Source organism: Haliotis cracherodii, unplaced genomic scaffold, assembly GCF_022045235.1.
Source record: "Haliotis cracherodii isolate W230 unplaced genomic scaffold, xgHalCrac1.p SCAF_2, whole genome shotgun sequence".
Lineage (NCBI taxonomy): Eukaryota > Metazoa > Mollusca > Gastropoda > Lepetellida > Haliotidae > Haliotis > Haliotis cracherodii.
Window position 1 is genome coordinate 14,685,618 of NW_027266275.1, and position 23,454 is coordinate 14,709,071.

General features: G+C 40.7%; 1 protein-coding gene across 5 annotated transcripts in view; it reads left to right on the forward strand.

Annotated features, from left to right (window-relative positions):
* Nucleotides 1-2,762: 2,762 nt before the first annotated feature.
* LOC139469837 (sodium/calcium exchanger Calx-like) overlaps nt 2,763-23,454 on the forward strand; it is a 66,739-nt gene continuing 46,047 nt past the window's right edge. For 3 of the 5 annotated variants that reach the window (XM_071252142.1, XM_071252143.1, XM_071252144.1), the window contains exon 1: nt 20,986-21,176. The gene's annotated coding sequence lies outside the window, so the exon portion shown is untranslated. Of the gene's footprint in view, nt 3,094-20,984; nt 21,177-23,454 lie in introns of those variants that run through there. The other 2 variants (XM_071252141.1, XM_071252140.1) reach the window with 2 other exon arrangements.

Genomic DNA, 23,454 nt, shown 5'->3' on the forward strand with positions numbered 1-23,454 from the left:
TATATTAGTATTACAATTATACCGAAATCGGTAAGGCGACGACGATGACGACGATGACGACGACGACGACGGCGATGATGATGATGATGATGATGATGATGATGATGATGACCAAGTGGAAGGTTCATGGCGCTGCCTTACCCTTGTCTTTGGATCAGTCAAATCTCATTTCCCCCTGGGGAATATATAATAGCATCTATGGTTATACATATAACTGACATACGGTTGACATATACTTTATTCAAAAGAGTATGTAGATTGGGCACAAGTCAAGGAGCCTTACTGGACCTTCCCCTTATATTGATATTCAATACAACAATTGCAGCATTGTGAAAAATTAATACTTGCAGGATTATGAAAAATTAATACTTGCAGGATCTACATATGATTGAATGCATCCTTCTTTCCCGACGTGATAAGTCGTTTTATCACTGTATGATTTTACTGAAGGATCATCTGTTTCTTCATACCATCAGCATAGGTGTTTGATGTTTCTAATGCTTCTCATTCCGCGTCTCTCTCAACCCCGAAGCCTTTGATGACTTTGAAATATTCCCAAAGCCTTTCTTCTGTCGACTGCACTATGTAACAGATCGATCAGCATCACCAACTGCTAAACGCATACGTTTTGTCGCACAGTGAAATATGCTATCTGCGACAGGACGACTCACAAAACTAACAAGCTATTCAGTAAGGTGATAATCCAGTGTTGCCTGGTCATTTCACAGAGCAACGTGTCCTTTCCATTTTTCCTTCCCCTATAAATTAAATGCCTTTAACCGACTAGTCTTATTCCTGCACAGTAACCGTGGAATATCTAGATAATAGAAATAGGCAAGCTGAGTTTGTGTATTCCACATGAAATCAGCACAAGAAACAAACTGTATTGTGTAATAAAAGATGTAAGGGACTATATGTATAAGTCTACTATCATCCGACGTTCTTATTCCCATTCCTGTGTCCTTAACTTTACCTTAACAAATCTTAACACGTCCTAATCCCACCATCGTAGGCAGTTGGGCTGCAAAGTAGTTACATCGTTGGCTCGTCACGCCGACGACTGCTTCGACGAGATGTGTGCAATGTGTGGAGCCTGGTCTTGTGTTTGCCGCCATGATATTGCTGACTTATTGCTAACAGCGCTGTCAAACCCTACACAACCACATTGTGTCATGGAACAGTTTTACCCAACAAGACTGTTCAGAAAATACTGGAAACGAATATTTTAGAAAATTGAAATTGCTGTTGCCCTGTTGTGAAAATAAAACAAATGTTTGACTCCTCCTTTCAAACCATAGCAATGAACAAACATCCCTCTTCCATCCATACTCCGGTCCTCACCCATCACCTTTTACCCTTATTCTGGCGTTGTCCACACCCTTTGCTCCCACCCATGTTTACACTCCTTACTCATTCCCTACCCTTCTTCATCCCTATCGGGCGGTCGGGTAGCCTAGTGGTTAAAGCGTTCGCTCGTCACGCCGAAGACCCGGGTTCGATTTCCGACATGGGTACAATGTTCTGGGGTCCCCCGCCGTGATATTGCTGGAATATTGCTAAAAGCGGCGTAAAACCAAAATCACTCACTTCATCCCTATCATATTGCTCCGAGCGTTGCTGCTACGGATAATCTGCTTACTCGTGCCATCATTTTTTTATTTCCTATACTTTAACTCACTGGTATCCATGACTCCCAACACTGGATACCTTGCTCTGTGTCGTATCAAACTAAATAGATGACAATTGCCAGACGCTGGGGTTTCTGTAGTCCTGCACCATGACCGTGGAATATATTTATTTTATGAAAAAATAATAATCTAGAAATGCATACAAAAGCAAGTCTAGCCAGCTCAAGCTAGCTCTATTCCACAATCAGCATAGGGATTTTTTTTATTTTTAGAGTCAGGAAGGATATTGTGTAATATAAGATTTCAGAGACTAAATGTTAGTCTAGGGTTTCTGTTTCCTCGTGCTTTCCTGAAACTAGTATTCAGGTCAAGCGCGAGTCGAATGTCAATATTAGTTGCATCCAATTGGACCTTGGTCCATATCTCTGTACTGTACCATTTTCGGATCGATATGAAACACAGGCATGGCGGCAGATAGACAACACCACTTATTGTTAAAAGTGACTACCAATGTCAATTAAGTCGATGTGAAATATAATGCCAAAAATACCAACCGTATCATTAACCACTGTTAATGTTTATGGTTTAATTAAATTTAACTTGCAGAAATCTCATCATACCAGCACGTTAAATGTTGAAAAGGATACTAATGAACTAGAAAATTAATGATAAACTTTAATAATCATAAATCTAGAAATTCGACGAGAATTTACGTCTTTCAAATATATTTAATAACAACTGATGAATGATACCAAGATTATTCACATATAAATAGCAATAGGGAAAACCAACAATTTAAAGGTTCCTGTCATAAAATGTGAAACAGAGGAAACATTAAGGAAAATAGCTCGTTTAAGAGGATACTAATTCACTTTAATATTTTAACGATTACTCATCTCTAAATGTGCAATGGAGACCCAATGTAAAGGGAGATAACTCTACCTCACGGTTGGTTCAAAACAATTCTTTCGAAACAATCATAAATTCAAAACAAAAAAATTGTTATAGCGTGTCAGTGTATGACAGTTTCAACAATCCATACACACTCAGCTGTTTCGACAAGCTACACGTGTTGATGAGTCAACCGCCAACTGTAGCAGATAGTCAATACGCACGGCTGAGTCGACAATCTCACACCACCTCTAAGCGGAGCTGGAGTTAGCCCCACTCTCCCGGCCTGCAACAGCCTCTTGGTATAGTCACATAGCTGTTGGAGAACGGTTGTACGGCGTCACCGGCCTGGAACTAGTCGTGCCATTAGTGTTCGTCACTAGGTTGAATACAACATCCCTGTGCTATGCATCAGTGCTTAGACGGATCGTAATGCGGAAAGGGAGTCGCTTCCTCTAGAATTACACTGTGTGTGTTCTGGCGTGGTTACTGCGAGTCAGCTCCTGGGACATCCGTGAAGACGGTTGTGAGTTAAACGCTTCGCGTGGATGCTGAGGATATTTTAACTTATCAGGTATGTGAGCGAGCTTTGCAGACTATATCCTGAGGCTAAGGGCATCACTATGCATGTTGCTTATAGTGTCCATGCATTCTCATAACATTAGAGGACAGACTTGTATATGAATTGATGCCGTGATTCTCAAAACAAAAGTCTAAAGATATCTATATGAATTTATATCATGCATGTTCTGTTTGCATTAATCTGTATGTGTTATCCGAATCGATCGGTTGTTCTGTTGGTTAACTGGATCAGTGGCATTGTTGGTGATGAAAACAGAATTATGAATTATTAACGCCAGTGTCAAGATGACATAAGTCACAAACAATACAAGCCAGTTCTAAGCCATCGGCTATCACGACGAATTATAGCTTGTAAAACCGATACTCATTCCCATGTATGACAATAAGCCAAATAGCAACTGTAATTACAAGTTAATCGATTGACTATGACGTTAATGAATAGGTGCCTTAGCCTAAGAGAGTAAGGCCTATTCAGTGTATGTGTAATGTGTGATCTGTGCATTATTGATGTACTAATTGAGGTAATTGCATTGAAACAACTGTTCACAGCACTGGCGTGGATTCATACCTTCAGGTGTTTTAGCACCTTGTGATAATATCCTTTGTGTTGATCCTGCATTATATCATTTAACAGTGAGATACATGTCATGGAAGCGCCATGGTGTTATATCATACTGGTGTGTTATGCATTTACTTAAACTCAGGCTAACGCAAATCCTGTACTTGACATTTCTCCTGGCGCGCTGAAGTGGGCGTGGCCCTGAACTTGGGGTCAGGGGTTGTAGGTCAGACACAACGCTTTGTTTACTAGGACAACAACAAACAGCGATGGGGAGTACACAGAACAATTACCCAGTGTAAAAATCAATCCCAGCAAAAAGGACGCAATTCAGAGAGCAAGAATGCTAGAGATCACTTGAGTGCGTTTAAAAGGGTCACAGCGGTAAGGCTATGGTCATTCCATACGGAGGCTGATGGCACTATCTACGGATAAATGGTCATCATTCAGGATGCTGTAGCCCCTGCGGACCATTTATTCCAAACTATATTCTGACTCGTGATGTAGGTCACCTACTCGAGGCACAGCCGCGACAAACTATATTTGATTAGATTGCTGTCAGCGCCCAAACATGGGTTTGTCAAGAATACCATGCGTGTGTACGAAACTAACATTTATGTCTGCCTGTGTGATCTAAACAAAGAACATTAAACTAAGTAAAGGGGACATGTATAGCCTGATCCCACAGCGTAAACATTGGCTTGATACAAGGCGACAATTCATTTCCAACGAATACAAATTCAATTTTGAAACGTTCAGTTTGCAACAGATCATGGAAGTCTTCACTATTCGACCGCTTCCGTGGTCTAGTGGCAGAGAGCGGAAGGTCCGGGGTTCGATCCCCGGACGCGTCATACCAAAAGACGTTAAAATATGGTACTTGTTGTTACCCTATCTGGCGTTCGGCATTAAGGGGCTAAAACAAGGACTGGTCGGCTCGGAGTCAGTATACTGTGTCTGAGTGGGGTATTCATGTTAAACTGCGGCATGGTATCTCAGTGAGCTAGCACTATAAATCGGCATCAGTCCGGACTAGTACGAGCAACAAAACAAACACACACACACGTACATGCACGTCGCTATATAAGTGCAATAATCTTGGACGCGACGTTAATCCCCATTTCACCTCACCTCTTCACTTCAAACGCGTTCGCATAGTGTTACACACTACTCATAAACATGTAAAGGGCAAATATCCACTGGCAATACAATGATCCGGAGCGACGTTATCAGTTAATATGTTTTTTAGAAACCTGACTCACACGAAGATAACACATGGTGTAACGGAATTGGGGTTCCGTTAAAATACTGATTTCGACCAACCTTTAACCACAGGTATAGAAGATCATCTCCGGTGGAAACTCGGTGGTAAATATATCCCATATGTGTAACGTTCACATTCTTGTCTGGGTTATGCTGTTATCCCACCGCGCAAACCGGTCCAATGTATAAATATGTGTAGAATTCAGACGCTCATAAGTAAATACATCCACACACATTCTCACATCAACACAGAATGCATTTACACGTACAACAAGGGTCTTAGTCTGTCTCCCAGGCCATAGAGAAGGAATTTTAAAAATTTAAGAATAATCTTAACTCAAGACGAGAATACTTTGATAGTCTAGATATCCTCAGCCCTAGGATATTAAGTCAAGCACTTTCTGGGTTCCGTTTGGATTATATTTCTATATTTTGTATATATGTATCTTTAAATAAGATTCCTTTACTTCTGGGACTAAATGTCAGTCTACCGGACCCTGAGTATCTACAGTTCACATTGTAAATCTGACCAGGAAGTACTCCGTAATTTGACAAATAAATGGTTGTCAGCATTCAAGAACAATGTACGCCGTGGACAAATATTGTTCTTTATGGCAGAAAGATATATGTGTGTTAAAAGAACGGGACCAATCATGTGACGACGGGAAAAAGTTATCCTTAAAAGATAATGAAAATCGTTGCCTTTTGCGAGACCAAGGTCACCGACACCTTTACGACTGAGAGACCATCCCAATAACGACATCAATACGTTGCTCCAGACTATTACACCAGTCAGAGAATTACACCAGTCAGAGAACCAATCACATCGATAATGCTATGATTCAGGTAGCAGGTATGTTACCGCTGGGTGAGTGATCGCGTGAACTCTCCGTGGTTTAGGGATAAGATTACGCGATATTGTATCACAAGCACAGTCAGTGGCTCTGCGTCGTGACAACGGTGTCTTTGGTTTGCTGTTGTTTCATGCTATTCAGTGAAACAGGCTATTCAAACACACGATAAGACAAACACAAATCAGCTCAAATTGTGAAATGGTTCATGCAATTTGATCATGACTAGGGCTAGGGCGGTGTTCACGCCAATGTGCAAGTCGCGTCTTGTGGGAAACTTCCTCTTTGTGCGTCCGCATGACGTAATGATCAGTCGTTATGATACGGGTCAGAAAGTCTGTACTGTTCAGGGCGCATGATGAGATCTGATAATGAATGGTGCGGATGACATAAGCAACGCTCCCTCAGTCATCATGGCTCCGGAATGGCATTAATGGGTTAGTCAAATTGTGCACCTGTAACACTGCCGTGAGAAATAGGCCCCGATTAAATAGAAACCCCTGAGGGAGGGGTGAATGGATTATTAGTATTTGGCGAGTATCGTGCCGCGTTCGTACAAGTCTCTCTCTCTCTCTCTCTCTCTCTCTCTCTCTCTCTCTCTCTCTCTCTCTCTCTCTCCTCTCTCCCTCTCTCTCTCTCTCTCTCTCTCTCTCTCTCTCTCGCTCTCTCTCAGGGGCACGGATGGCCCAGTCGTCTAAGGCGCCGCCCGTGATTCGCTGTGCAGAGTTGCGTCCCAGAAACCCATGATTGTGGGTTCGAATCTCGGTTCGCCCCTATTATGTTTCTAGGTTTGTCAGCACCACACTCGTGGTCATGCGTTTCACCGAAGTGGTAAAAGTCTGAGACCTGCATCATTTCAGGCTTTCCTCCCACATTAAGCTGACACGCCGCGATATAACTGGAATACTGTTAAAGGAGGCGTTAAACCCAACTCACTCACTCACTCACTCTTTCTCTCTCTCTCTCTCTCTCTCTCTCTCTCTCTCTCTCTCTCTCTCTCTCTCTCTCTCTCTCTCTCTTTCTCTCTCTCCCTCTCTCTCTCTCTCTCCCTCCATGACATGAACAACATCTTTTGGGAATCACACCGAGGGCATAGCAAATCAATGAATCATCCTGCAGAGGACCATGGCAAGTATAATATGCCGCTGGCTCAGGTTATATGTTACTGTTGTAGCTTTGTGTATCCTACAATACGTTAACGTGATTGTATGATTCAATAACAATTTCATGCATGATTAATGGCACTGGTAATCATAAAAGTCCATAAAAGATACATAGTTTTATGAAAGTAATACGAAACTATATGAATCAGTGCAGTGGTTTCTGCAATAGCGAATAAGCAAACTGAATTAACCATGCAGAAGTAGTCACAAAAGCCGACAGGGATTGTTTACCGATCCATTATCACCCCATTGTTCATTTTGAATGATACATATTAATTAACCATTGGACAAATAATCTTCATCCAGAGACCATAAAATAGATTGTATTTGTTTCATCTAAAATTAAGCGACTAAATCATTTCCATTATCAGAAGAAATCTCCACCGAGAGCATTGTACGATTCCGACAACATCATAAACATGTATTTATGAATCACTATCCCGCGTCACCGGAGGCATCCGTCACAAACATATGCAAAGACAAGCAACTTTTTCACCTCAAAAAACACATCTCCTCAAGAAAAGCCTTTTGAAAGTCTTCAGTGACTAATTTTACCCAAACTTCCCCCTGGTCCTCAATTAGCAGACACTTTCATTTAGTAGGCACACGCAGTGTACGTTACAAGGCCCAGAAATTCCCGGCCAGCTTGTAGTGAGTTGCAGTCATGGGCCCATCAAGTGCAGCGAGTCGTCATCATACCTCCCGCAGGCTGCTGGTGTGTCTCAGTGTGTACGACCCTGAACCCTGGTATTTGCTGATTATGTTCAATACAGGGATCCTACTGGGATAGACACATGTGTTCCACAATTAACAACCACTCTGTCATCATGTCAGTGATTAATTGCATCATGTATAAGCGAAAGTATGTAGATTAATTATACCCATTCTTCTCTGAGCTGTTTTACCAGAGCGATTTGATGTTTATGACAATGTGGAGCTGTTTTGGATTTTATTTGATGGCATGCATGTTGATAATTTGGCAATGTAGCTCACGAATCTGTTTTCTGTGTATTGTAACTTTACCAATCTAGTTTCAAATGATATCCCGATTAACGCGTTTACTTATATATTAGACCCCTGAAGATCCGGGATAGAATAGGTCTTCAGCAACCCACGCTTGCTGTAAAAAACGACTCTGCTAGCCGTAAGAGGCTACTAACGGGATCGGGTGGTCAGGCTCGCTGACTTGGTTGATGCATGTCATTGTATCACAGTTGCGTGGATCGATGCTCATGATGTCAACCACTGGGTTGTCTGGTCCAGACTCGATTATTTACAGACCGCTGTCATATAGCTTGAATATTGCCTAGTGCGGCGTTAAACAACAAACAACAAACTTATTTAATAATAAAAACAAGGTCATGTAATCACTGCTTGTATTTAAGTGCATCTTTCCTGGCGATCCGGGTTTTACTCTTCGTCTGTGCCTGTTGAATGGTTGACGAAATGTCACAGCAAGACACCGTAACCAGTTGGATTATGCATTTCACTTGCCCTATATAATAGCTTATGTAGGCAATCATGTATAATATGAAGCCGTTTGTTCGGTGGCTATTAGTGTGGTTGGAGTGTGGGCTGCTTATAACTATATTATTAGGGTTTAATAAGGTAGCGTTCCTTTAACATTACCATGTTACCATTCTGACATTTCTGGTAAGCGACTTAATGAAGTATATGATTGTATTGCTCAAGCTGAGATCAACATTCAGGTGTTCAGTGTGAGTTGATCCGCAGTATGACTGAAGCAGGGATACGCTTGTAACACTACATGTTATTTATCCATATTCAGCATGATGTAAATCGGGTTTCTAGGTGTATTTCTCAATTAGACCGATCCCTCCATTCCTGGAATCACTTTATGAATCATCACTCGTAGCAACTTTAAGCTCGAACAGACAACTACAAATGTACTTTCAGTCTCTACACATTTAGTTGGAAACAACAAACGAATGTCTCCGATGCAATGGCACGGATGTCCCAAGTGGGATTTTACAACTTACATTGTACATTGCATTCCTATTTGATGATTTATCGACGGTCCATAATATGGTATTACTTGCAAAGATGAGGTGAGGTGAAATGGAGTTTGCGTGCGTGCGTGCGTGCGTGCGTGTGTGCGTGTGTGTGTGTGTGTGTGTGTGTTTGTGTTGATGCCCCCAGGACGCCCTTCCCTCAAAAACCAAATGTAGAATGTTGTAGGCAGTAAAATTGACTGAGAGGGGATTTTGATATTTTGGACCCCTCCCTCATAACAATGCCCTTGGTGCGAGTGGGGCTGCTTTAGTCCAACTGATGCCGATTTATAGTGCTAGCTCACTGAGATACCATGCCGCCGTTTAACATAAATACCCCACTCAGACGCAGTAAACTGGCTCCGAGCTGACCCGTTCTGTTTTAGCCCCTTGATGCCGAGCGCCAGGCAGGGTATCAACAAGTTTCATCTTTTAACGTCTTTTGGTATGACGCGCCGGGGATCGAATCCCCGACCTTCCGCTCTCCGGGCGAACGCTCTACCACTAGACCACGGAGGCGGTCTCTTGCAAAGCTGAAGTCATATGTAGCATTGCGTATGTACTCTAACAATTGACCTCACAAGCCCATGTGTGTGTCACAGCAAACTTGGGTTGTATTCCGCATTATGGAACTCCTAAAGACAATGATAAGCAAATATGCTTCCATCGGTAAACACTTCGTCTGGTAAAGTGTAATGCTAGTGCAACCGTATGTATCCTCTGATATACTGTAAGGACAAATAACGACTTCCTAAAAGTATGTAAATCTCAACATATTTGCTTTCTGGGCGAGGAGGGTATGGAATGTTATGACGACTCATCTACCCGTGTGAGAAGTAACCGCAGGGATGTTTCCAGAGAGTCACTATTCATCTGTAACAAGGAAAGGGGGTTATTGTTTTTGCTGCTTGAAATATTTTCAAAGTGAAAATTGTTTTATGCAGACGTAAATTTAAGTTAAAGTTATTAATAAACTATATTTGAATTGCCTCTCTCCGGTAGATATGCCATTTAATACAATCATAATAAAGTACTATTATATTATTCATTTCAATTCATCATATTTTTATGAGCGTTTATATTTCATGTATCGCAACATTTATTTCCTGACTTCACGTGTCTCGCCGTCAAATATTCATCATACAGACTTTCAAATATCCGTATGGAATATTCCAATATTCATCCATCAATTTCTGCAAACTATGAGCATTCATAAGTTGATTTTACTGCGGCCCTGGGGAAATTAATGATGGTATATAGTGGAAAATGTAGTCCCAAAAAACACCTCCACAATAGATCTTATGCAAGACCCTTTGTTGCTGGCATCAATGTACGAGCGAGATGTCCAGTTCTGTATAAAATGTGCTTTATTGGGATCCCTGTTTATTGAAACAAGAATCCTGATGCCTCAGTAAACATGTCGCTGCCAACCTCTTTGACGAACTAATGCATTCCAGGTAAGCTATTTTCAGCCCTAAGATTGGAATTTTTATGGTGAGGGTGTACACCTCTTTTCCGTACATTCTTATTGAGACATGAAAGAAGCCGTAGTCGATGACTGATGACAAGCAGGTGATATTCAAAGATTTAGGTCAATGGTTTGTGAAGATTAAGATTCTTTATAATTCGCCATTGCCTCGACGTTCCACGGAAAAGATTGCAATCTGTGAAGGATCTTTCGTACGCAAGTCTAATGAAAGTCTATTTTGGGAGGAGATGCAGTTTACTTTGACTCCAGAAACCAAGGTAACTGAAATCTATTTTGAAGACAGTATCGTTATATGTACATGCCGCATAGCCATGCGGGCATAGCAGCTTAGCTCACGGGATTTTAGAAACACATCTATGGTATTTCAATACAAGACAGACAGGCATTTCAATAGTCTGTGTTGTTACGACAAACATGTCTCACATCCATTCTTCACAACATTAGATGCACCGACGGACATGAGCTAAGAGCAATGGTAGCTGTAGAAGTTGGCTTTGGAAGTACTAACAGGCCTTTAACCTGATGACAGCCGTCAGAGTACAACTGCTGACATTTCAGGAAACAGACGGCGGCCGTTTCAAGGTCGTTTGAGAAGTGGAAACATCCGGGTCCCTGATAAAGCAGTGATGACACAAATGAGACATGAGTGAGTGAGTGAGTTTGGTTTTACGCCGCTTTTAGCACTATTCTAGCAATATCACGGCGGGGAACACTAGAAAAGGGCTTTACACGTTGTACCCATATCGGGAATCTAACGAGTAACGAGCGAACGCTTTAACCACAAGGTAACAGGACCGCCCCCATTTGGACATGAGGATGGGCAGTAGGATATGATCATTTCATGACATGGATGTATACTTCGTATCGATCAGTTATTCGAGCTATTATAAGGCTTGTGCATTTTTCAGTTTCATTTCCCCTGTTCATCTCACTGATCCGACCGACCCGTGAGGATTCGGGGTTAAATAGGTCTCCAGCAACCCATGCTTGCCGTAAAAGGCGACTATGCTTGTCGTAAGAGGCGACTAACGGGATCCAGTGGTCAGGCTCGCTGACTTGGTTCATGCATGTCATTGATCCCAAATGGCGTGGATTGCTGCTCATGATGTCAATCACTGGATTGGCTGGTCCAGACTCGATCATTTATAGACCGCCGTCATATTGCTCGAATGTTGCTGAGTGCGGCGTTAAACAAAAAACAAACAAACACTGATACGACCACGTGGGGATTCCGTGGTCAAATTAGTCCTCAGTGGGCTCGGGAGCTCGGATTGCGTGTCAGCGTGTACCAATGTCGTCGACCATCATTCTTGCTTTCAATCACTGACTTCTCTTGATCAACATAGGCTCTGAAGTAGATATAATAGGGACGACAGCAACATTCGCTCTCGCTGATCCAAATTCATTTGTATCAGTATAAGTACTCACTGCCTTTTGCATTTTAATGGACGAAATTTTGTAACCTCACTTTTCTCATGTTAACTGTGTATATTATGAAGCCGTAAGCCGTGACGAATTGTATAATTAATAAAACCACGCTAATGTGAGCAAGCACCCAGTGATCCCCCCAGTAATTGCCTCATCAATGTTCAGAGATGAGCTGGGGGATCCAAGTCCGGAAAATAACACCAGCGAGAAGACCTGATTCCCTCAGTAATATAGACAATAATTACACTCCCGGCAACAGCGAAGAAATCAGCGGCCGCCATCAGGGTCTTCGCATAAAAGGATACTAGAAGATAAACCCTAAATCCTCTGCAGTCGTAAATCTGAACGTCGTTTCCCAGACCATTGACAAGGAATTACTTGATGGGAAAATGTAAAGGAAGGTCAGCCCGTTCACGGACTTGACCAACTGGCCCACACTACACAGCTATCTCAGTTTCCAATCATATCGCAATCTGCTCATATTTATGTATAAATATCAAGTCTATAAGGACGTAAATGATCTCCATTATTGACGTAAGGATGTTGTATCTTGATCGATTGGAATGAGACTCGATTTAATCTTTGCATGGCCCCCTTCAGCCGCATCTGGACCAACAGTCCGAACCAAAGCATGATGTACATGTACAGAGATATTTTACAGCATTAGCCTTCCGTGATTTCCTTGTTCATCATTTGTAACCCACCCTAAACAATAAGAGAAAGGGACTTACTGCATGTAAGAAGCTTAGAAATGTAACTTATTTCCAGGTATTGAACATCATTGAAGTTGGCAGGCACAAACAAATACAAAATGTTTAAGATTATGTAGACAATGTTCCTTAAATGTCGTCGAAGATGAATTTCACTGTTTACTTGTATGTTGTAAATATGATAATTAAGGAAAAAATATATTGAACAAAAATACTATGTACATCCAAATAAATATAAGTTTATCTCTTTAATAATCATGCCATGTTATTAAGAAATGAATCCTTGTTACATTCTGAACCGCTTCCACATGTGATGTATTCTCAACTATGGGCCTTTGGCCTTACAGTTATATATGAATAAATTGAATTGACAGTAATGTCCTCTTCTTCAGCAGCATCTGGAACAACAGTCTCAACAGCCATCCGTGGTTTCCTTGCTCATCATTTGTAACCCACCCTAAACTATAAGATAAAGGGACTTAATACACATGTAGTCTTAGAAGTGAATCTTATTTCCATATAAACAGTATTTAAATACAGAACGTATGTACAGTAAACTACTTTTATAAGGAACACGCTTATAACGAAATGTTCGATATAACGAACATAGTTTTTAGTCCCGGCCATTTGTTGTGTATATGCTGTATATATGCTTATAACGAACTACGGTTATTACGAACTAAAATTAGTGGTCCCTTTGAGGTCGTTATAACCGTAGTTAACTGTATATATTTCATATTAATTTTGATAGTAACAATGATATTATTTGTTCACTGCCCAAAAAATGTAGAGTATATATATTTATTTTGGAAGGCTATTGAAAAACTGCCACACAGAATCATTGAGTATGCTCAAAACGACGATCTCTTTCGACTTCCGCAGCTTGTCAGACAGTGAAGGAAACATGGTAATACTTCTTAATGCCACCTATTCAAGCTTCCTTCCCCATCAGTACCACCTCATGTCCCTGAATAGCTAAGACTCAACAGAAACGAATGTCCATTTGTTTTACCGAGGGATGAGCTGTGAAGTAATTCTCTCTTAAACCCCCTCTGTTTCAAGACTTAGCCACATGCTATCCCGCCATATTGGACTAGCACACGAACTCGGTACACAACAAAGTCGTATTCGTCATAAGATCGTAATGATTGCAATAATTATGTATTTACGGATCTCGCCACAGGCGTTTCCTTGACAGTATTCAGTTCAGAAATGTCACTTTATGACTAATGGATTAATCTTACCGACAAAAATATCTCCATATGTTGCTTGTTAGATGCAAAACATTCTTGCTCATGCATACATCTTCTGAATCATGGCCATATTTGAGTATAGAATATGGTTTGAGATAGAATATACAAGCCATTGGTCGTGAGACGCTACTTATCTGTATTAATTGTTTTCTTAAAAATCCAGAAATATCACACATTCCGTACTAAAGTATAGATTCTTTAGAATAGACCTTCGGTTTTTTTTCATACAACGTATATCTCATCTTGGCGTTAATAGCAGATCGCATATATGTTAACATTCCCAAATACCTCGGAAATACCATTCACATGATACGGCTAGGGCGTTAGAAGTTTGAGTGTACATAGGTTGTATATTTTCTGTGTAAATTCAAAAGTGCATGTTGGAAAGCTGTCATTATCTGTAGATATTTCAGTGTTAGTAGTCGCCACAGAATTTTTGTCCCTTAGTTGTGTCCGGATCGTCATATTATTGCTCCAATTCCTGGGTTCTCCCTGATTATGATCCTTGGCAGCATCTTACCTGTGCTCATGGGTTTCACCAAAGTGGTTAACGTCTACGGCGTGAGTCAGGTTGTCCCTGCTTCTTGCGACAATAAGCTGACATCCACGAGGAAACAAACAGACAGCGTTAAACCAGACTCACTCACCTTTGTGAGTGATGCTTAAACACAGGATATAGTTAAATCATACAACGTGATTTCTTATGATTATGGAAACGGCTTTGTCGCTTATTTGTATTTTGGTTGGTTGTTGACTATTGCAGGACATGCTTACCCCTTTCGCGAACACCTGGTGTCATCACCATTTGACAGTGATGCTTAAACACAGGATATAGTTAAATCATCCAACGGGATTTCTTATGATTATGGAAACGGCTTTGTCGCTTTTTTGTATTTTGGTTGGTTGTTGACTATTGCAGGACATGCTTACCCCTTTCGCGAACACCTGGTGTCATCACTGATTATCAGTGATCCAGTCTTATCATTTTCACCGTTTTACGCCAAATAGAATCTGTTTTGATATACTCGAGGCTGGTTATTTGGCGTTGACGTTTTATATTATAATTGTTTACCATTGTTTACCTTGAGCTTACATTACCTGTGATTGCACAATTTCATTCAAATTGTGGTTGATCAATCATTTGTTACCCCTCCCTAGATTATATTATAGTTCACAACAAAACCTCTCCTTGTTATTTTTTATCGATCATGGAACTCGACCTATACTTTCTTTTGCCGCCCAGTTTATATTTGCTATTCCATTGCAGGAATGGTATCCACAACGTCACACCTGTTTTGTTCATATAAAACTAACCAATGTCCTCATTCGTGTTAACTGTTGATATCAACCTTCTATAGCAAAACATCTGTAATCTCGTTTGCTTTTGTTCAGTGTCATATCAATGTATTACATAACTTCCTGAGACCTTGTATTGACAAAATAGCATAGTGCGTGAATATACGTCAGCGAATATCAAATTTAGGATGTGAGGATGACACACCATATGACAGAAATAAGCTATTTCTCTTTACATTATATTTAATGTTATTTCAAAATGTCAAATAGAATCTGGTTTGTTATCTTCTGCCATGCGTAATGTCGAATGCAACTGTTTGATGGACTGTTTAATTAACTACTGAGCAGATGGTCGGTTTAATTATTAACTCGAAGGTAATTATCTAGTTGATCATACATCTCATTAAAGCCTCGTCGTCGTTTTCTCCTTATCTATTTATTGCTTGGTACTCATGTCTGTGACCTTGGTACCCCATTGTTTCTTTAACTAAAGTGAAGATTCCGGGGTAGAATAGGTCTTCAGCAACCCATGCTTGACGTAAAAGGCGACTATGCTTGTCGTGAGAGGCGACAAACGGGAGCGGGTGGTCAGGCTCGCTGACTTGGTTGATGCATGTCATTGTATCCAAATTGCTGCGGATCGATGCTCATGTTATCAATCACTGGCTTTTCTTGTCCAGACTCGATTATCCACAGACCGGAATATTGCTAAGTGCGGCGTTAAACAACAAACAAAACAACAACAACTTTAACTATTCTTAGGATAAGTACGTGGCATAGGTAACAGTAATCCTGCACCATGACCGTGGAATATATTTATTTTATGAAAAGAAAATCTAGAAATGCATACAAAAGCAAGTCTAGCCAGCTCAAGCTAGCTCTCTTCCACGATATTCTGAAATCAGCTTAGGGAATTTTTTTTATTTTTAGTGTCAAGAAGGATATTGCGTAATATAAGATTTCAGAGACTAAATGGCAGTCTAAGGTAACAGTAGAACGACTGATATGGCGGTTACTTAAGTCCCACATACAATAGAAACCCGCTAGTCAGGACCAACTTACAGTGTAACCTCGTTTGCCCGGACACCCCGCGTTACTGAAGTCTACATTGATGCAAATAGACATTATTCGACCTTAAATCGGAAATGTTGTGTGGGCAAATCTACTGGGAACTGTACCCGCCGAAGTAGCGGGATGTCGCTGTCATTGTACAACCAGATGTACTGAATATGTATAAGACATAGTGCGGTGTTACCTCTGAAATGATGCTAACATATGCGGTTGCTAGGAATACGGATTATATTGATAATGAAACAAGTAACAGATTGCAGCTTATTCAGACACACGACAACATGGTATATGTAGAGTAGAGTCAACCGAATATCGGTTGCGCAGAATAACATGACATATATGTGTAATGAGATGAGGTGAGGTGAGGGAGATTATTGCACTTATATAGCGACGTGCATGCGTGTGTGTGTGTGTGCGTGTGTGTGTGTGTGCTTTACAAGTCCGGACTGACATTTAACATAAATACCCCACTCAGAGAGAGTATACTGACTCCGAGCCGACCAGTTCTGTTCTAGCCCCTTAATGCCGAGCGCCAGACAGGGTAACAACGTCTTTTGGTATGACGCGGTCGGGGATCGAACCCCGGACCTTCCGCTCTCCGGGCCGACGCTCTACCACTAGACCACGAAGGCGGTCTTTAATGATATAAGCACCGGATTGGTTAGTAGAGGACTTCATCACTTCACACCCATTTCTCTTAGAACACAAATACCCTTTGTCAACTTCAGATCTATATGTGAGTGAGTGAGTATGGTTTTACGCCGCTTTTAGCAATATTCCAATATCACGGCGGAGGACACCAGAAATGGGCTTCACACATTGTACCCATGTCGGAATCGAACCCGGGTCTTCGGTGTGACGTGCGAACGTTTTAACCACTAGGTTACTCTACCGCCCTATAGTTGAGTGACTGAGTGAGTTGGATTTAACTTATCAACAATTTTACAGTTGTATCACAGCCTGTCTGCGTACACGTGGTAGAGTTACAGACGTAATCGTAGTGTTATCTCATATTTGTGAAGCACATGAGCAGGGGTATGGTGATCACAAACCGACAATCATAAGCAGGACGTATCTGGGATTCACACGAATGAACAGCGGATCCTGGTACACTTTAGTCCCTTTGACAGACCAGTACGCGTGTATCTAGGTGTGCTTAACCCAAGCATACCCTTTCGAAACTTAGATATACGACTGTCACTGAATGTCTCTACGCATGGGACAAGAATTTCACATAATTCTTAAATAACGTATATATTACCTACATCAATATAACTAATCTTTGGGGGAGATAAACATGGTCTTCGAAACGATAGGCACCCTCGGCACTCAGGGCAATTATATTCCACGCATGTTCACTAAATGTGAAGTATAGAGATTCCCATCTTTTTGTGTGTTTATGAAGGAATCAAAGCTTCATGATGCACCAACATCCATGACACCACGGTAACTAAAATCTATGTACGTGGTTCATTCTGTTGTTGTACCTCAAAACATCCGTTTGCGTGACTCCCTTATTGAATATACGCTTGTCTGGTTCGAAGGCCAGATATTTCAATGTTACTGTAAAGGAAAAGCATTTATCATTATAGGATAACATGTAAAACATATCCTTGTTCCAGAGCACGACGCCTGTTTGAGCTCTGACACATGCTGCTTATATATCAATCAAAAAGGTCTGTGCAACCAGGCAAGACTGTTTTACCTGGTTAATCAATACATGTGTATACATAATACCATTTGCACGATAAACTTCTAATTATTTATATAATATAGGAAGTAACACGCTGTACAGTTTATTATAGAGGTACTTTGTAGTTTGTATTTTCACAACCGATTTTAATTTTGTTGACTTATATATTGATTCCATAAATATATTTACGTGTTATGTTTAAGATCAATGTTCTACGTGGAGTTGCGTCCCTTGACCACGCCAGAAACCTATGATTTTGGGTTCGAATCCCAGTTCACTCCGATTATGTTTCTAGGGTTGTCAACAACATACCCGAACTCGTGGGTTTCACTGAAGTGGTAAACGCCTGAGACCTGTATCACTTCGGCCTTTCCTCCCACATGAAGCTAACGCTCCATGATGTTACTGGAATATTGTTCAAAGCGGCGTTAAACTCATTGTATCAGACACCACAAGAAAAAAACATTCAATCAAACCAGGTGTCCTATATACATTTATTGCATTCTGTTGAGTCTACGCATTGCAGTCTTCTTCCATTGAATATGCCTTTCCAAGTTTACACGAGCGTACTGACACATACCTAATGCACTTCTTGTTTCGTGCTCTACTTGTCCTTGCTAATCAATAACGAACACTACAAAGTCAGTTACTCTCAGTTATCAAGTATTAGGACGGCAAATATATAGTGACCAATTGTGCATGACAATTTTCCAACCCATACCTAAGCAACGAAACACAAGACCTTTCCCATGTAGTTTGATCAGTCCTTTGTTCTGAAAGAACAGCATAACGTTATTAAATAAGGACACCAATCAATAATTGTAGTTGGAGAGGTGTAAAATTGAAAATATCGATTCTTATATGAATTATGGATTATGATACCTTGTCAACGTGACATCTGTGTTGTTGCTTATCACAGTGACTGTGTGATAGCTGTCTCGTGATTCTTGATACTAACAGCTGGTCTCTGAAATTAACATATCGTGCAGAAAAAAAGTTGTTAAATTATCTTTATGAAAATATAATAAAAAGGAGCCCAGAGACTCTCTTCATTTACATGACACTGCAGTAATCTAAACTTGCCAAATATTATAGGCTTGCATGGGCTGTATTTGATATATTTGTATCAGGGTCTGTAAGACAGACTAGAGATTCTTCTTCGTACCTGGATTCTTCAATCTTCCATATTTCGTATGTACTTTCTCAACAGCCATTGCGATAAATACAAGCAACAAATCCCAACAAAATCCACGAGGATAAACAAACAAAACGCTAAAAGTAAAATTCAGTGTATGATTCCGACACATTTTAAGGTATGGCGTCCACAATTTACCACTTCACTTGTGGTCCCGTTAGTTTGTGGAGACACTATGCAAAGGTGTTCCAATACAGCTTTTAACATTCAGTCCTTCAAGGCATGAGACGAGATTTAAGACGCCTCGTGGAAATATGGAGGCATTAGAGGAGATATGACGATGTCCTCTTTATTCTGCGACGTAAGACATAAGACGTAAAACGTCAACGCCAGAGAATAACCAGTCTCGATTATCCGCCGACACAAATTCCACTGGGCGCAACAGGTGACCAGTGATGACACCAGGTGTTCGCGAAAAGGGCAAGCACGCCCTGCTCCACCTGGACCACCTCAACGTCTGTACATTCACCACTGAAGTAACAGGTAGAACCAGTTCAATCCACGTCACTGACAGATATCGACCGTTATGTGGTTAATGTAATGTATTTACCCATGGTATCGATTCTTCCGTTTGGATCTATGAGCAAAGTGTTTATATTACTGCTTATAGATTATTCGATTCATCCAGACGCTCATTATGTATCCTAATCAAACGTTGCCTCTGAATTTTATCAAATGTGAACACCTCATATACATGCGAATACAATTATAGGATCATGTAACCGATAGGCATTATGGAAATGGGACGCCATAATGCATGATTTATTAGTATTTTAATATCTAATTCGAATAATGAGTATATGTCAGTGTGTTCCTTGTATAACATGAGATAATAGCATATGCATGTTATATGATGTTATGTAATGCTTTCACATAAGTCGCAATGCATCAAAATATCATTTTAAAATCAATTAGCACCCTGTCTATGTGCCTTGACAGATCTTATCCGAATAGGTATATAACAACCAATTTGATTGGCTGAGCAGTACCGGGTGTTTGCTGTAACGCTGAATCTGATTGGCGTCAACTTTGAGTTATTTCAGGTATTCAATAGGCACTTTCGACGCCCTCATTACTGTACCGTGACATATTTACAGGAAAATAGGAGTGCGGTGTAGTTTGCTTAGCAAAGCCTGATTCATATTTGCAATTATTTCTGTCAATACTCTCCTGTTAGTTATCGCCTGCTGGTGTGATTGTATGTGACTGAAAATGTCAAAATTATTAACATTCTAATATTTTTAATGACATAAACACAAGTGTGTGTGTGTGTGGGGGGGGGGGGGGGGGGAAGGTGGGGGGTGTCATGTTTGTTTGTGCGTACTTCTGTGAGCGTGTATGTATGAGTGTGTGTGGATGTGAGTGATTGTGTGTTGTGCGTGAGTGTGAGTACTGGCTTTCAAAACGCTTTGTCAAATGTACTCTAATATAATGTGTTTGAACAACGCTTCACAACAGCGTCAGCGTAAACATTTGAACACAAACCTATTATAAACATCAATACACTTGCCAATATGTTACTAATAATTCGGGCTATACCGAAACAACGACACAACATACATCACTAATGGCTTATCAAGACATTGTCATACCGAACAGTTCCGTGTGGTTTTACTATAGCTTATCATGTAAATATCACCTCGATTGTATTCAGCATTGCTTTCAGTATCCTTTAGCAAACAAAACACACTGTGCAATCCATGAAGCCTCCTAACCCTGAATACCGCGCTAAACCATGTTCATCGGAGCTTTACAACTATGCAAACGTTTGTTTTTTTTGTAAAATGCAAATGAGTTGAGGTTGTCCTAATTAAAGGCAGGTACAAACGCAGGTTGCGGTACGGTTGATTACCCAGGCCTCGGATGAAACGCTTTACGCAGGCAGGTGGGCGGGGCTCATCTACTGAATGAACACGGCCAGGACTAGTGTGTGGGCAAGAGGAGTGAGGTTATCTGACGTATTCAGGGCGGGGTGTCCACTGCTAGTAGTCAGGCTCTTTCATCGGCTGGTCAGGTCACATTTCCCCTGATGATTGGAGGTGTATGTTTCAAGCTGTGATACTTTACCTATCTGTCCGGAGTTCCCTTCCAGGTATGTATTTCACTCCTGACTTTGTGTAGCTATTGATACGGTGGTGTTTGTGCTCATTGCAGCCCAGCCCGTGTTTGAGCTGTATATGTACTATTGCGAGAGTTAATACCTTTGCGGGAATGGATGTTATATTTTCGTGCGATACAATCGACGCCAACCATGTCTCATGTACATAAGCAGGTGTCTATTTACAGTATACAGAAAGGTGTGTTTTGTTTTTAAGATCTTAAATCAGTTTAAACTTGTTAAACTCTTTCAACTAAAATGTGAACATGTATATCATTCAACCACTGTGCACATTGCATTGTTATTTTACTGGTTTTCAAAAGAAATGAGTATAATCAATATTTTACCAATGAGTATGAATGATTCTGTGACATAATGTCGACAATGTCATTTGTGACAATGATGGCGCGACGGCAACCGCCATTAATGTTTTAATCTCATCGCGACACGATCACATTAATTCATAAATATAACCGATAATCACCACACTGACGTAGTGAGTGAGTGAGTATGGTTGTACGCCGCTTGTAGCAATATTCCAGCAATATCACGACGGGGGACACCAGAAACACTAATGTAGGAAAACCAACAAGTAGAGGTTGCTTAATGTCAGTCGTTTGTCGAAATGAGACCATGTGTATGAAATAATGATTAGAACACGATCACAATACGCAACACGTACGCGTGTTTCATAATTGATATTGAATATCTTGCTGTGCTTGATTTCCTCCCTATGTCCACTGGACATGGGTCAGCTCAGGGCCAATCTGTCATCACGTATTCTTGTCAAACTGTGTATGTCTTTGTTCTAGTTTCTGTGCATGGATCAATACATTATACGCATCAGCACTCCACTTAATGATTTTGAATTCAACAGGTGGCGGTGTACATGTCAATTATTAATTGCATCACAGAGACTACAAATTCACATGGAAATGAGCATTTGACATTTCCAAGCCTTTTAGCAGGTCATGTGACGTTTCAGCAGCAAGACATTTAGACCAGATGTGAACTTAAGAATGCGTTGCAATAATCTGCTTCAAGCTATACCTGTAAGACTAACGACTAATTAATCCAGGTATGTCTACGAAACACCTTACGTCACATATATGTACCGATCAAGTGATCAATACCTATTTACAAGAAATCAGACCTTTCAAATATCAATTCCACGATACCACGGGTTACATGCAAGCTACACTATTGAATGACCATTGTTACACCTTCAACCACTTCTGCCCAGTTACGCTGAATGTATATGTATGTATACATTTGAATACATTAAATTTTTTCCAATAGTCCAATACCCTACAATATCAACCTCCAGGCCCACTGTACATATACCTATATCACAAGAATGACACATGGCATACAACATGTCCGTTTCAGAAGCCATGATGGAGAATTATTCTCGCAAGGATATTGATGTCGGTATTCATGGTCATATTTGTACCATGGTCTGCGCGCCATCTTTCAGTGATGTTGATGATTTATGAAGGTATTACAATCAGAGTGGCACCAGGTGGCAATATAATGTACATGTTTGTAAGCTGGTTTAGTGCAAACAGCTGGAGGAATGTTTCTGCACATCGCCAATATCTACCATACCTATCTGCACGTTTTGCGTAAGTGCTGAGTAAATATTCAGTATGGACCTACCATGATGATTAAATGATATGACAAAGCAGATCGGGAAGCTGATTATCAATGCTATCCTGCTATATTCGTAAATTGTAATTTGGACATTTTTCTATGTGTGTTTATTCCAAATTTGTTAAGATTCATTACATAATTCTGTTACTCTACGCATAGTGTTCACGCCGAAACACAAACCTATGAGTGAGTGAGTGTGGTTTTACGCCGTTTTTAGCAATATTCCAGCAATATCACGGCGGAGAACACCAGAAATGGGCTTCACACGTTGTACCTACATCGGAACGAACCCAGGTCTTCGACGAGACGAGCGAATGCTTTAACCACTAGGCTACCCGACCGCACCACACACACCTATGAAGTAAAGTAGAAATATTGACACAAACCAGTGACACCATTTCCGTGGTATGCGTCATATGAAAAGGGCCTGACAGTTTCTCGTCACCATCTGCATTCTTCGAATATCTTGGTCGTGTGAAATGAATAGTCAAACCAGCATCTGGTAGTTGTATCATAAATGAAACCACGAGATAAACTATCTCTTTGGACGAAGTCCATATGCGAATATTTGGTAACGCTGAATCATCAATATTTAGCTTTTCGATACTACCCCGATTGA